This window comes from Mauremys reevesii, unplaced genomic scaffold (genome assembly GCF_016161935.1).
Source record: "Mauremys reevesii isolate NIE-2019 unplaced genomic scaffold, ASM1616193v1 Contig148, whole genome shotgun sequence".
In the NCBI taxonomy this organism is placed as follows: domain Eukaryota; kingdom Metazoa; phylum Chordata; order Testudines; family Geoemydidae; genus Mauremys; species Mauremys reevesii.
The window spans coordinates 75475-81763 of record NW_024100769.1 but is presented as its reverse complement, the minus strand read 5'-3'; the positions used below and the strand labels follow the sequence as shown (position 1 = coordinate 81763).

General features: G+C 51.3%; 1 non-coding gene across 1 annotated transcript; it reads left to right on the top strand.

Moving 5' to 3' along the window:
• Nucleotides 1-633: 633 nt before the first annotated feature.
• Nucleotides 634-715, top strand: TRNAS-AGA. The gene has a single exon. It is a non-coding gene; the product is annotated as a tRNA-Ser (tRNA).
• Nucleotides 716-6289: the final 5574 nt, after the last annotated feature.

Sequence of the window (6289 nt, the reverse complement as noted above, 5' to 3'; positions counted from 1 at the left end):
CTTCCCTCGTTCTCCTCCCTCCGAGGCCCCCCCTGTGCTCCACCCTCACTCCCATTTGGCCACTTCCCACCCCTGCTCTTTGGCTGAGGCCTGCTGATCGCTCGCTCCTCTCCTCCCGCAAAGCCTCCTCGTGCCTCTCCACCCCATACCCGAAGGTCTGCCTGCTGCCCCCCCTCTCTGCCCCTCCCCTGAGACCTACCCTGTCCACCTCCTTCTTTGATCATCTCTTGTTATTCCTTGAAACATCAAGGATGGAATAAAAAGCGAGTTTACTCCAGGGTGAGGAAAGAAAGGACCCATCAACCCCCTGGCAAAGCTCAGTGCCCCAGAGAAAACCTGCCCCCTGCTATCGCAATCACTGATGTACTGGGGATATGACGGGAAAGGGACTGTCTGAATACTTGAGGCAGGATATGGACAAAAATCTACAGCAACGTCATTAGCCACAAATGCACTCTCCTCATGCTCTAGCCAGACGGGAAAGGAGCAGGAATTCTTGCAGTTCAGCCATGGACACACTTACACAAGGGCACAGCAGTGTGTGTGTTGTGGAAGCTGGTCTGAGGAAACAACTGGAGTTGATCACTCAGTGAGAACAGAACTAGAGTGCAGTGAAAGCCACATACCAAGCAAGTAGTTGTGGCCAAGTGGTTAAGGCGATGGACTAGAAATCCATTGGGGTCTCCCTACACAGGTTCAAATCCTGCCAACTACACAGGAAGTTGTGGTTCTTTAGTTTCAATGGAGCTGGGTCTTGTCTCACTCTTCAGTTATGTCTACATGAAAGAATAATGTGGCTTAAGTTAAAGTGTTTTAATTGAACAGTTGTTGCATGTCCACCCTATGCCCCTGTGTCACCAGAGCACATCCATGCTAGCATCTCTTGGATCGCCACAGAGAGCAGTGCACTATGGGTAGCTATCCCACTGTGCAACTGGCTGCAGGGTGCTTTGGGAAGGGTTTGCAATGCCTCACGGGCTGGTACAGCGTCACATGATGCAGGTTTCTATCCCATTGTTCCATGGGCATCCTACTAGATTGCCAGCTGCTTTTCAACTGCAATGTGCGTGGTGGGGTAGAGAGCGTGTGTGGGGGGGGGGGGAGACAGTGTGTGCGTTGCGGAAGAGTGAGTGTGTCGCACACTGTCTCTAAGCTCAGACAGCTGCTGGAAGCAACCAGTCCTGAGGCAGGGGACAGCCCCGACATCAGGCCCCCTTCTCTCCCTGGCTCAGCTCAGCACAGCACTCTCTGTCACACACACACACACACACACACACTGCTGCCTGCTTAGCTCGGTGTCAGGGGGGCTGGAACAGAGGGTTAGAGCACCATGGCCCCACCACTCTTTACTGGCTGTTAGGACAAATGATGGGGGGGAGGTTGCAGTCTTGGGGAAGAGGCGTCTGTGGGTGTGGCCTCGGGGGGAGAGGTGCTGTGAGTGGGGGTCCTTAGGGAAGGGGTGTCATGGGGGTGCCACAGTTTGGACAACGGTGCCCCCCCCACTGTAAGGAAGCTTCTGCCGCCCCTGCTCTGTGTTGGCAGAGCGGGAGAGAGCAGCACCCACGGCAGTGATTTGCTCCCTGGGGCTCCGGCAGGGGGGCTCGGGAGGTGATTTAAAGGGCCAGGGGCTCCGGCCACTGCAGGGAGCCCTGGGCCCTTTAAATCACCAGCCTGTGGAAGCCAGGACGGGCTGGCACAGCGTATCAGCTCTTGCCGGTACCCCATACTGGAACATACCGGCTTACTTTCACCTCCGGAAGGTCCTCACATGGATCAATAAATGGTCAAAAGACAAGAAACAAAGGGTAGGAATAAACGGTCAGTTTTCAGGATGGAAACAGGTAACTAGTGGTGTCTGTATTGGGACCAGGACTAGTCAACATATTCATAAACAACCTGCTAAACAGTGAGCTGACAAAATTTGCAGATGATCCAAAACTACCAGCTTGCTGCCTAGAACGAACGCTCCTTGAATGGGGTGATCGACAGGGAATCATAGAATCATAGAACTTAAGATCAGAAGGGACCATTATGATCATCTAGTCTGACCTCCCGCAAGATGCAGGCCACAAAAGCTGACCCACCCACTCCTGAAATAATTCTCTCCCTTGACTCAGCTGTTGAAGTCCCCAAATCCTGATTTAAAGACTTCAAGTAGCAGATAATCCTCCAGCAAGCGACCCCTGCCCCATGCTGCGGAGGAAGGCGAAAAACCTCCAGGGTCTCTGCCAATCTACCCTGGAGGAAAATTCCTTCCCGACCCCAAATATGGCGATCAGCTGAACCCCGAGTATGCGGGCAAGACTCTCCAGCCAGACACTCAGGAAAAAGACTTTCAATATCCCAACATTGACCCTCGGTACTAATTACCAGTGGTTGCACGTTATTGACCTATTGACTAAATCACGTTCTCTTATCAAACCATTCCCTCCATAAACTTATCAAGCTTAATCTTAAAGCCAGAGAGGTCCTTCGCCCACACTGTTTCCCTCGGTAGGCTGTTCCAGAATTTCTCTCCCCTGATTGTTAGAAACCTTCATCTAATTTCAAGCCTAAACTTCCCGACTGCCAATTTATATCCATTTGTTCTTGAGGGAGTAGCTCAAACCCCCAAAGTGCCTGGCCAGGGGCAGGACATTGGCCCAGCAAGGGAGGGGTGTGGCAGTGACATCACAAAGGCCTTTTGCAGGACCTCAGACTATTGGTCGAAGGTGGTGGGGAGGTGGTGACCTCACAGAGAGATGCTGACATCAGCCAGGCAGGACAGGGGCGAGGGGCCAGGGAAACCTCAGAGACCCCTGTGGCTTTGCTTCAGCAAGTCTCCTTCTCCAGGTCTCTCTTTGAGGGCTGAGAGAGTATTCGGGTTCACGGACGTGAGTGCCAGGAGGAACCTCTTTCGAGTTTTCTCCTTCTCTTTTAGTGATTTTACTAGAAAACAACCGTCCCTGTTTAGAAGGTAAGAGCCTCCTCAAGGTTTGAAACCTGTTCAGTCTGATCCATCTGGTGACAGTTGAATTCTAGGCATGGAAAACAGTTGAATTCTAGGCAAGGAAGCAGAATTTTATTCCACACCTGGGATTTTGTCCCTTAGAATCACTGGGGACATTAGGGTTTGTCCATTTCCTCAATCCATCTCTCCCTCCTTTCTCTTCTTCTCTTGCTTCTTTTGTCCTTTCACCTGTTCTCCTCCCAGCACCAGGAGTGTGTGTGTGTGTGTGTGTGTGTGTGTGTGTGTGTGTGTGTGTGTGTGTGTGTTGAGGGGGAGTGCTCTGCAGCTCCCACTGGTCCACCCAAAAATGTGGGGCTGAAATAGTGCTCAGGCAGTGATCCCCACCGGTGACCTGGGTCATTCTTTGGGCTCTCTGGTGAGAACCCTCAGCCTCCCGTCCTCAGTCTCTACCCTGATTGGCTGAGCAGGGGGTTGTTGACAGGAGAGACTCAGGTCCTTGTTGTTCTCTTTTAAGACCAAGTAAATAAGTCAGAACCAGTTCTATGTTTGATTAATTTTGCTGCTTCTCTGCATTAATTGTCTCTGAGCAGTTCATGATTCCCTCTAAGATTGCAGTGCTCCTCAAATACTTGCTGAATAATTACTGTGCACTGTTGTTGGTCTGGAGCTCACCTGAGAGCACTTTATTCAGGTCATTCAATGTCTGAAATTCAAGATCCGATGGTTAGTTTGAAAATCAGGGCTCTTGGGTCCTATTCCCAACTCTGCCACTGACTGGCTGTGTGACCTAAGACAAGTCAATTCTCCTTTCTCAGCCTTAGCTTCTCCTCTTTCAAGTAGGGATAATAATGATCCGCTCCTACCTACCTCATGGTGGGTGGGGATCCATTGAGAGTGTCACTAGGAGTAGTGCATAATATGGTGTCCTATCACATTTACTCAGAGCAGATTATGACATAATAGAATAGCTGAAATAGTCTATTTGATTTGTATTTTTATTTTGAAATTGTTAAGAGCAGCAGTTACTTAGCTCAGACTGAAGCATCTTATCTAATGTTTGAGATCTAAGTGTCTCCTCTTTGTGTGCGACGAGACAATTTAACACACTGTGACAAACAGGAGATGCTTTTGTTTTGCAACAAAATATTTTTGCAAAGAACTTTCATCTCACTTGTTTTGATTTCGAGAAACAAACTGGTTAGTCTGAAGGGGATTTTCTGACAGAAATGGTTTCAATGAAATTTCCCACCATCTCGATTCCTGGGCTCTATCGCTGCCTCTGGCGGGTTTTGCTGTTTGTTAGAACAGGAGTCAGGACTGGTGGCTGCTCTCTCTGGCTCTGCCACCTCCTTGCAGGGTAGGCCCGTGGGTCGGTCACTTCCCATCTCTGTACCTCAGACTCCTCCCCATCTGTCCAATGGAAACTGGGACAATTCTCGAACTCTGAGCAGTCGTGAGCCTGAGTGAGATATGGGGCGTTAAAGCCCTCTGTGAAGGAGAAAGGGAGTTTCACAGTGTTTAGCACCAAGGAATTCTAAAGTTTGCTAAAATATCTAGTCTATGGAAACAAGAAATGGTCAGGGCCAAACTTTTAACCACTGCCTTTTAAAGCCCATTCAGGGATGTGAGTCCCTGTCTGTTAGGTACCTGGGGTTCTTTGCCAGCAGGAGAGAAGAGGTTCCTGCCTCTGTTTTTGTGGCCTTAACAAACCAGGTGTTGTGCCCCAGTTCTCATCTGGAGGTCAGGACTGGGATAGCAGGGGCTGTGGGTCAGGAGTGAGGGGCACCGGCAGCACAGTGACTGGGAGCTCAGCGGGAGCCCAGGGGCCTGCGGGTCGGGAGTGAGGGGCACCAGAAGAGCTGTGAGTGTGGAGGTCAGTAGTGGGATAGAAGTGGCTGCCGGTCGGGAGTGAGGGGCACTGGCAGCGCAGTGACTGGGGAGCTCAGCGGGGATCCCAGGGGGCTGCGGGTCGGGAGTGAGGGGCACCGGTAGAGCTGGGGAGAAACCAGGGGGCTGCGGGTTGGGACTGAGGGGCACCAGCAGAGGTGTGAGTCTGGAGGTCAGGGCTGGGATAGCAGGGGCTGCGGGTCGGGAGTGAGGAGCACTAGCCGCACAGTGATGGGGGAGCTCAGCGGGGAGCCCAGGGGGCTGCAGGTCGGGAGTGAGGTAGAGCTGGGGGGGAAACAAGAGGGCTGCGGGTCAGGACTGAGGGGCACCGGTAGGGCTGGGAGTGAAAATTGTGCAGTTCAGAATGTGAATCATAGAATCATAGAATCATAGAATTCAAGATCAGAAGGGACCATTATGATCATCTAGTCTGACCTCCTGCAAGATGCAGGCCACATAAGCCGATCCACCCACTCCTTAGCAAGCGACCCCTGCCCCATGCTTCGGAGGAAGGCGAAAAACCTCCAGGGCCATTGCCAATCTTCCCTGGAGGAAAATTCCTTCCCGACCCCAAATATGGCGGTCAGCTGAACCCCGAGCATGCGGGCAAGACTCTCCAGCCAAACCCTCTGGAAAAGGTTATATCATACCATTGACCCATTGTACTATTTACCAGTGTGGCACCCCGTCTCCTTCCTGCACCTGCTCTACATTGCTCCACAGCAGCTTCTCCCCCTGCAGAGTCACCCCAGCATGGCAGTGCAACCCCAGGGTTCAGCAGGGGCCCCTGGCAAGGACAGTGGGTGCAGCTAACAGCCCCGTGTGCCTGGCCATGAGGCAGCTGTAAAAAAGCAACACCCCCACCAGAAGTACAGAGACTGAATTCCCCATCTTTAACGTCATGGCCCCCTGTAGAAAGACACACGTGTCAGTTGTATTTTCACAGGGAGATGCAAAAATCAAGTGACATCAATTTTTAAGTTGAGTAAATAAAGTTGAGGAGATAGTTATTAACCTCCCAAAAATACACTAAAGATCCCTCAACATAACACCTGAAGGTGAAATATAAACAGAGACAAACCTTGTCAGCAAAGGCTCATTTCCCAAACGATCCTCAAAATGTTACTAATTCCCACCCCTCCACAGGAGCTCTGTGCAGTGTAACTGTTCTGCAGGCAGCTTCCCATTCAATGCTGTTGTGGGACATTCCCAGACCTGGAAATGTACCAACGACAGAATTTGAAGAGCAAACCTGGCTCCCCGCACCAGGCGGGATTTGAGTGTTTTGTCCCTGTCACTTAGTCTTTGTCAATAGTACAGACGCCAGGGGCAGGACTCCAGGCTCTGCTTGAGGGATCCTGGCACAGGGGCTGGTGGGGGAGAAAGGATTGTAGTTTCTGACCTGTGCTCTGGAGAGGAGGTAATAATTGAAGGGGGCATTTCTGACTCCTC